The 9,477-nt window shown below is 45.1% G+C and overlaps 1 long non-coding RNA gene across 1 annotated transcript; it reads left to right on the top strand.

Annotated features, from left to right (window-relative positions):
- The first annotated feature begins 305 nt into the window (after nt 1-305).
- LOC113991349 lies at nt 306-2,560 on the top strand. Its single transcript, XR_003541896.2, has 3 exons — nt 306-512; nt 1,081-1,199; nt 1,330-2,560. It is a non-coding gene; the product is annotated as an uncharacterized LOC113991349 (long non-coding RNA).
- The last annotated feature ends 6,917 nt before the right edge of the window (nt 2,561-9,477 follow it).

Here is a 9,477-nt window from a genome sequence, read left to right as displayed (position 1 = left end):
GAGTGTGGCCCGGGGGGCTCAGAGCAGTTACCCCCGCCCGGGACCCGTAGGGCGATCGTTCCCACCCTGCCCCTTTCCTGTGGTGTGATGGTTCCAGTCCAAACCCAGTCAGCTCTCTGGAAATGGCAAGTGAGACACTTGTTGCCATGGTGATCCTTAATAGTTCTGACTCAGATGTAGCGTTGCTACGGCAACCGCATCCGCAGCCCTTGGGAGGCAATGCCGGCACGATTTTTCTCTCGTAGTGGAAAAGGGCTCCGAAGCCCCATTTTGCTCACTCCTTGCTGCAGTGCAGTGATGAAGCTTTTAGGCTGTTTTATTATTCTCCTAATGAACGGCAATCCTGATCCTTCACCAGAGGATCTGCTGCTATTCTGCAGGCTAAAAGCGCTCCGGACCGCCTCACCATGGGCACAGTGTCTGCACCGTAAGGCGACCCCAGTCTCTCCCTTCCCGTGGCTCATCAGAAAAAAAAAATAGTTTTCAAATGGAGCAGTAACCTTTCTTCCTAGGTATGAAAAGCTCCTTTCATCTTGGGAGCTGAAGATCTGTCTGGGAGGGGGGGTGGGGTGGGGTGTGGTAGTTTTGAGATGAAGAGCGGCAGTGGCTGTGAAAGGCAAGACAAAGGCAGAGCGCGTGTGATGGAGTGGGTGTGCCTGTGAGAAAAGGAGCGGATCTGTGTGCAGAGAGTGTGTCCGTGGGCATGGCTACGAATGTGAATGGGAGAGGAACTGCTAGGAGGGGAGATGCGAAGCGGAGCGTGGGTGTGCCTGCTCTGAGATGAGAGAGGGGACACTTATAGGCCTGCGCTTTTGTTTTCGAGACCATGCCTGCACAGGCATGGGGGGGAACAGGTTCAAGTTATGCAGATCTGCGTGAAAACACTCTTGCTCACATTCAGTCCGCTCTCCTGTTATCTGTACAAAGTCAGGCACCGATACACATAATGTTTGAAAGGCACCTGAGTCTCTAAGGGATGGATAACTGTAGGGTCGGGGTGTGTATGTTCAGTTTGCTCTTGCAAACCTGTCAGAAAAGATTTCTTCAGCACTAAATAATCCAGCAAAAATCATTTCATAGTATCCTTCTCAGACAGAGGCAAGTAAGAATGAGGAGGCCTGTGAGTTCTACATATCGGTATCCCTGGACCTACATCTAAGCCAACCCCTGTCCTGAGGGACCTGGGCATGGATCTCAAGGTAACTGCTCAGTGCTTTTCCTGAGTCAAATATCTGACTGTTCAGTCAGGCCAGAGGAGTCACCAGAGAGATGTTTAAAGCTCCCCGGACTTCTCAGGGGTTTAATAAACTTTCTCTGTGGTTTTTCCAGCTTGTCAGAGAATCACACCAGGCTCTCTCCTACCTGACATCCTGGTTCTTCTAGACACCATCTTGCACTGGTAGGACATAGCTGGATGTCATGGAGCAGGCCTTCAAAGAAACTGGGATGACTGAAGTATGGAAAAAATCACAAATTCATCATGAAGGTGGGAGATTACTGAAAATAACAGTCTGAGAAGGGTCTGAGAAGGATTTAAAAGTGGTAGATGCAAAGGATAAAGGATATTGCTAAAGAAATCAGTCACATTCTACACTTGGAGTGTCCAGGATGACTCTTGTGTGTCTGGCTTAGGTGACAGAAGGACAGAAGCCTTATTAGCGAGGGTAAGTTAGTAACACAAGTAATGGGGAAGATTTTGGCATGGAGCCTGATGAATGTAAACCAACCTTAAAGAGGTGCTGGGGGACAAAGACACAAGAATGAAGATTCTGGAGAGGTCCGGGATGGGGAAAGATAGCTCAGAGTTCCTGCAGTGTACAGATGAAGGTCCCCTGCAGGATAAGTTAAAAGGGAAAAATAGGGCTGAATTAAGGTCTGAGCTATAAGGGCTCCAGCAGAGAGAGGCTCTCAGGAAATGAATGAACCTGTGGTATCTGCAAGGTTTCAAGGAGAGGAATCTTGGGACATGGGAAACAGCCAGTGGAGAGTGAAAGCCAGATAGACATGCTCCAAGGGCAAGTCTAAGGCTCTTCAGAGGTTAATATGGCTTATCCAAGGAGTTTAGGGATATGGGGAGTTGTGAAGGTAATTGAAGAGACTTACTCAAAAGTAACTTTTAAATATGTACAATGACTTGCTTGGTATGCAGAGAGAAACTCATCCCTAGTGTAAACCTAATGAAATCAGTAGCTTTGGCTTTAGCTTAGTCTGTTAATTCCACATGGTGAAGGCAGAATGAGGGGAAGTGGCCCTTCTTCCCGCCTCCTTAGAAGAAAGTGCCCAGCACTGGGAAGGTGCTTGTGAGAGGCTGCAGCTGTGCCTGCACTGGGCCTGTGCAGTCTCACGTGAGCCTTTGTCCTATATGATGCCAGAGCAGGGCTTGTGCCCTGTCACTGCACGTGTACCTGTTCAGAGATGGGACCCTGTGCGGTAGCCTGCCTTCGTCTTGCAGCCATCCCCAAGGAACAAACTGGGTCTGGATTTGATTTCTTAGAATAGAATCATAGAATCGATTGGGTTGGAAAAGACCTCCGAGATCATCGAGTCCAACCCTTGGTCCAAATCCAGTCCATTTACTAGATCATGGCACTCAGTGCCATGTCCAATCTGCGTTTAAAAATCGCCAGGGATGGTGAATCCACCACCTCTCTGGGCAGCCCATTCCAATGCCTGATTACTCTCTCTGTAAAGAATTTTCTCCTGATATCCAACTTAAATCTCCCCTGGCGGAGCTTAAGCCCGTGCCCCCTTGTCCTATTGCTGAGTGCCCGAGAGAAGAGACCAACCCCCACCTGGCTAGAACTTCCCTTCAGGTAGTTATAGACGGTGATGAGGTCACCTCTGAGCCTCCTCTTCTCCAGGCTAAACAACCCCAGCTCCCTCAGCATCTCCCCATAGGACTTATGCTCCAGTCCCTTCACCAGCCTTGTTGCTCTTCTCTGGACCCGCTCCAGCACCTCAATATCCTTTCTGAACTGAGGGGCCCAGAACTGAACACAATACTCAAGGTGTGGCCTCACCAACGCAGAGTACAGGGGAAGGATCACTTCCCTGCTCCTGCTGGCCACGCTATTTTTGATACAGGACAAGATCCCATTGGCCTTCTTGGCCACCTGGGCACACTGTTGGCTCATGTTGAGCTTCCTGTCAACTAGTACCCCCAAGTCCCTTTCTGCCCTTTCACCCCATTGTGAACTCACAGATCCTTCCTTCCCAGTGCAATGGTGCTGGTTCTAGTAATCATGGTCTGTGCAGCATATTTTGACCATGACACCTGTTGGCATCAAAGTGAGAGGAGAACCACACCAGGGACAGCAAAGCCTATTGGATCTAAGACTAAATGAAGCATAGGACTAAATATTGCAATGTTTTTATCTCTACTTTTGGCACGATAAGGTACAGAATTTGCTGAATGTGATTTCTTGCCTGAGAACTGTAATAAAACACAAAAATTGGACTGAATTACTGTTTGGTTTGGGGTATTGTTTGGGGTATTGTTTGTTTTGGTCTTTTGTTGGGCTTTTTTTTCTTCTTTTGTTTTGTTTTGGTTTGGTTTGGTTTTGGGTCTTTTTGTGTGTGTGTGTGTGTTGTTTTTTTTTTTACAGAAAACAAGGGAAACTGGAGAGGACAACCCAAGTAATTTGTTATTTATTTACCCAGACAGTATCTAACCTGCTAGTCTCTGCTTTCTTTGCTCACACCTAAAGAAAGTGATGAAGCCTCTATAAGGCAGTAAATATTTTCCTTCTTTGTTGGTCTTTGGGACAGCTCAGTCTCTCTCACAGAGCAGCAATTTTATTAAACAAGAATTAGTGTAAAGCATGGAAAAAAGAGAGAATTATTGTTAAGCCATTACTCTCAGGAATTCCAGCAATTACCAGGTACATCATGATTATTTCAAACAGAAAATCATGCCTCTGCATGGATAGGGTTTGGGGGCTGGCTGGGAAAGAAGGAAGAATAGGCCAAAGTACTGCAGCTGTCTTCTGTGCTGTTTCTTGACCCTGATAGAAATAAATTGTTGTGCAGTTGTGTGGGTTCAGCCAGACCTGAGCTGCAGACCTTCTAGTGGGATTTGAAATCACCGACTAGGAAAAATGGCTGATGCTAGTTGAGGCATGGGGTTTGGGGGGCACATGTGTGCTGAGGCAGTGGAAGGCAAGAGGAGGTTGTAGGGCAAGTAGGAATGGAGAAAGGGATGCAAAGAAGAGAGGATGGTCTCTTGGCTTGGATGCTAAATTGGGTCTTGGGACGATATCTACTTGCTCTTGTTGAAGAAGATTTTGTTTAACAGAACCCCTTTCTTCACAATAAACGTCCCTTAGAGCAAAAGAAGAACAAGAAGGCAGAAAACTTGATCCCTACTGTTCCACATACATTTGGAATCATACTGTAGTGAGGGGTCAAAGCACAAGAGCCATGAAAATGTTATTTTTTTCTTCCTGTGCTTCTTAAGCAGTGATGTCCATGAGATTAGTGTTTACCTTGATTTAATGTCTCATCAGAAGCATGACTTCCCCGGCAGCCCTGCTGTAGTGCTACTAAATGAAGCGTGCCCTGTTTTCTCAGATGGGACTTAAAACTCTGTCCTTAGAGACCTGAGGGGTGGGAAAGAAGGATGGGGATAGAGTGATAGATATTGACCCACCTAACATGTACGTTAAATTAAATAACCAGGCTTTATTTTTTAACCTATTTAGTGCAGTTACTGTTCTCTGCACAATTGATGTTCGTGTTTGTAGAGGTTACTGGGGTGGCAGCCACCACAGCATGAGCCTCCCTTGCTCTGTACCTTTCCCATGACTCATTCTATGGACGATCTTCATGTGTAAGGACAGACACTGTCTTAAGGAAATAGAAGAGAAAGGGAGAGAGAGAGAGTGAGCGAGAGAGAGCATTTTCTCTGCCAGTTAATTGAATCCAGGTCTTCCCTTCAAGTAACACTGGAAAAGCCTTATTGTCTTTTCACAGTGAGGAAACATTTGCTCATGAAGGAGACGAACAGATGAAACCCTCCAAAGTCCCTTTGCTAAAGATGTCAAACTAAATTTGGATCTCATCTGCTCTTAAACCAGAACTGACCACGGTCTATGGGAGAACGTCACTGATTTTAGTGCTGCAGTAAGCAGCAATATGGCTCAGTGACTTATCCAACTTGATGACCAATTTTTCAGTGTATCCTCATTTTCCTTTTTCCTCTTCTCTTCAGCATATCTGCCCCATACTGAGTCTCTAAGAAATCCCACTCATTAAAAAAACCCTCCTTTGAGGGCCTGTTGTGACAACCCTTTGAACTTTTATGCTGGGAGAGCACAATGCACAGGACACAGAATTACAGGCAGTTAAATTGCCTCATTAAGAGAATATTATTAGGTCCTATGTGGTCTTTTCCTATCAAACACTTTTGAATACTTTATCCAAGCCAGTTTTATATCACAGGATCCCTGCCATTTCCCCTGAGAAATTCTTCTTTACTCTCTTCTCTTTGCATCTGTGCGCCCAGAAGGGCTGAATGTGAGGTGTGACGTGGAAAGGGTGCAGCATCAGAGTAATTCCCTTGCCACAGCATGCCCAAGAAGGACTGTCTGGGGAGGACACTCTTCTTTCTGCACCAGAACATCTAGTGTCTGCACATCCCAGAAAACATCTTTGCCCTTGCAGCCGAAATTGCCATTTTTTTTATTTTTTAAATCCCACAGAGGTGTATGCCTCTGTTCCCCCCTGAAGTGTTGAGTTTGGTTTAGCACTGACCTACCAGCTAGGAACTGTAGGATCTTCATAATTCCACTCCTTTGTCATTTCTACAGGGATTTACTCCACTGAGATCTTTCAGACTGTAAATTTTCTGACCTGATGATTGCACATTTCTATTTCACAGCGTCCCAACCACATGGACCTTCTAGGCAATGTGTGCTAACACTTTACACATATCCTGACATCTTCTCTCATTTCCTATTAATCTTTGGTCACAGTTCAGAATTGCCCCTGCATCCTGTGTGATGGTTTGCCTTTTAATGTTACTGTAACCTGTAAAGAGCAGCTTACCCCAAACCAGGAATCTGTGTGTGCTTGTGTGCTTCTGACTGCTTTCTAATTAGGAAGACCTTAATTTACAACCTCCCATGTTCCCTGCAGTGTGCCCTGCAATACTGTTTATCATTTGTCTGCCAGGATCTATGCTGGCTTGCCCTCACCAAGGGAGCTGCCTTCTGTGCTGGTAGGAGACGTGCCTCAGCTGCTGATACTGGGGTGGGAGATGGGGGATGTTTTACACATGAGGTTACATGGGGTTTTCTTTTCCCCCTGTTTCTTACAGGACATTGAAGTGGTACTGCCTGGGTTCATCTCTGCTGCTTCCCTCCAGGCAAAGAGCCATGGTAGATGCCTGGTCATCTTGAAAAATGGTGCTTTTGTGCTGTATGCTGAAACACACACAGTAACTGATGGCCAGGATAAGAATCAGAGGCTCAGCCAGGGTAAATTGCCATGGCTTCAGTGAAGTCAGTAAAGCTAATCCATTTTCTTCCAGCTGAGATTCGGGGAGCATGGATTAACTCTACTGTCTGGAATCATCCTTGATTACAAATCCAGGCATAATGAAGGATGTGGCTCCACTGACCCCCTTGTTCTGCAACACCTCGAGCTTGTCCTCCTCACGGTGGGGTTCAATGGCTCCTGTCCCCTGCCTTCCTGCAGTGCATAGGAGAACAACCTGGCTGCTCATTCACAATGGGGATGAGGAATGCAAAGGGAAAGAACCCACTGTTTGTGTGCTGAGATGCATGCCAAGGCAGCCTGAGTCCACAGAGACTCTCTGATTGATGTGACAGGGAGGGAGTGACAAGCCTGCTGATGCATTAATAGCATTCTACTCCAGCAGTTCTTGCCAAAAAAATAAAACACCTGTGACAAAAACTAAACCAGCTCATTTGCTCAGGGCATAGACACACAGGACCTGAGAGCAGCTACCTGATGTGAGTTATGAAGCCTTGCCTTTCTCCGGGAAGATGAGTGTGATAACACTTGACAGGTCAGGCTCAGGGTGCTCTGTGCTCTGCTGTAATACAGCATTGGCTTGGCCTGTCCCTGAAGGGCTGCCACCCTGTGACTTGTAATTCAGTCTTAACTGCAGGTCAGGAGATGAGGAGTAGGCATGTGAGCCTGCATATATATAAATATAACACGAAGTAATGGACTGGGGTTTTCCTCAGGAAATACTAATTTTCCTCGTCACTTTTACCAAAAAAGCATTTTACTTGACCGGCAGAGGTCACACTGAATTTTGGTAGAAGGCTGGTAGAAGCTGGAAGAAAGCTAGACCAGCTCAGCTGAAAGAGTAATATAAATGTGTAATACCTAATTGCCTGTGAAATCCATCACCCTTTTCTACCAGCCCGCACCATCAGGGCTGTTGGTGTGAGAGGACAAGACCTTCTCTTTTCATACCTGCCTGCTGGATCATACACTTTTCTGTCATCACATTTTCTGGGTTCCTATAACTTTCCCTCATCATTCCTGTGGTTGAACATCTTTTCCTGAGTGGTGAGAGAGCAATGCCTCTTTCCCCATATCTTTGGTAGAGTCTTATATCTATCTTCTGCGATCTTTTTGCCCCTGTTCCTGATTGTGATGGCAGAGGTCTTTGGGCAGCTGGATTTTGAAGGACATTGAAAAATCTATGGGGCTTTAAAAGCACAGCTTCTCTTTTGGCAGTTTATTTTTAGGCCAAGGTACTATTTCCCTGCCCTGGTTCACAATGTGATGGTGCAAGCGCAAGAGCCAGCTGTGGGAAAGCAAGAATACTTAATGTTCCCATTGCTGCTGAGAACTTTGTCACCAGAGGGCCAAGTGACAAAAATGTATATTTTTCTCCTCCTCTGCATGTCGGTGCAAAGTGGGACAAACTCAGCCAGAAAGACCGGCAGTAGCCTAGTTCAGAGTACCTCAGTCTGGTGACTAAGTCCTTCTCTTTGGGACTGAAAACAATGTGGGTTCAAACTCTGTCTTTACTGGAGGCTGATACTATGCCTGGGCCAAGAGGATGCTGTTGGGGAAGGAGGGTGGCTGGCTGCTCCTGCTGTAGCACTTCAGTGTATCCCAGCTTTCCTTCTGTCCCATTTAGGAAATGAACTTAGAAATAAGAACTGAAAGTGTACCACTCGTCTCCCTACTGATATGGCCTCTTTCCCCTTAGTCTCATTTCACATGAAATTATTTAGCAAATTCAGTTTGAATGTGCTGATAATTTTGGCGTCCCAGAAAATGCGGCTTACAGGAAATAAATGATTCAGCAAAAACAGAGAACAAAATTCACCTGCCTCCTTGCTGTCACATTTTCTCTACTCAGCTGCTGATGTATCAGTAGCAAATTCTTCTTGTCTGTGACAAGATTAGACATAACACAAAAGCTGCCATCTGCCTTAGGAGGTTTTCTGCCTCATGAGGTAATTTTCGTTGGATTTTCCCTAATTCCACCAAAGTCAGAAGAGGGATTCTTGCTCTAGGGCTACAGAGTAGTTTCTTGCTTATCAAGACACCCCCAAAATCTCTTGCATGAGCTTCCTATCAGTGGAAAACAAAATAGGGAGGTCTTTCTGTTGGAATACACATAATCAGTATATTTTTTTCCTTGAAAACAGGAATGGTAGACACTAGAAAAAATGATTCAGCCCTAATTGCTCCAGTGACCTTTCCTTTGCTGTCCACTGATTATTTCTTGTGTCCAGTCTGGCTTCAATCTCTGCAAGCAGTGGGGTTTCTGTCACTTTTTCTGGACATTATTTCACTGCCTAGAAAATCCCACTCTCCCAGGTTACTCTGAAGTGGTATTTTCATTAATTTCATGTCAGTGCATTCTCCTATGACCATCTGCTTGCTGTCCTTTAATACTCTAAACCATTGCATTGCTTGTGTTTCCATCTTCAAGGCTTGTTTAAGCCTTTAATCCTCTCCTGAAATTATCACTTGATTAAATTATAGAGAATTACTTTCTTTTTAATTTTTTCTCTCTTACTTCTTAACAATTTTTGTTGTTCTTCGATGAGTTTCTCTTTAATGTTGTCAATCTCTCTCTGGCTTTCAACATCCAAAATATAATGCATGTTCAAAATACAACACAATGTTTTCCATTAGTTCCTGAAAAATGTACAAGGAAATAATAATTCCCCTAGATTAAGAAAAAAGTCCACAAGCTCTGCCTTTTTTTCTACTTGGTCTCTGTACTTTGTCACCTCTTCCTCTTAACGTACAAACTATTTGTTCCATCCAGTAAGATTTGATGGAATATGCATATTCTGTCAATGCCATACTGCCACAAAAAAAAAAAAAAAGAGCAGACATCAAATGTCATATCAGGCTGTAAAAAAGAGGTGTGTAACATCAGAGGCCATGGTCTGCTCTGTGGTGGAACAGCCTCACTGAAACACTGCAGCTGATGTTGTTTGCTGCATGTGAATAAAGACAGCCTATTTGGTGGGA

The sequence above is a fragment of the Pipra filicauda genome, unplaced genomic scaffold (assembly GCF_003945595.2).
Source record: "Pipra filicauda isolate LSUMZ 115617 unplaced genomic scaffold, ASM394559v2 scaffold64_size3178608_pilon, whole genome shotgun sequence".
NCBI lineage: Eukaryota > Metazoa > Chordata > Aves > Passeriformes > Pipridae > Pipra > Pipra filicauda.
The sequence above is the reverse complement of the archived record's forward strand: the minus strand, read 5'-3'. Positions and strand labels throughout refer to the sequence as shown.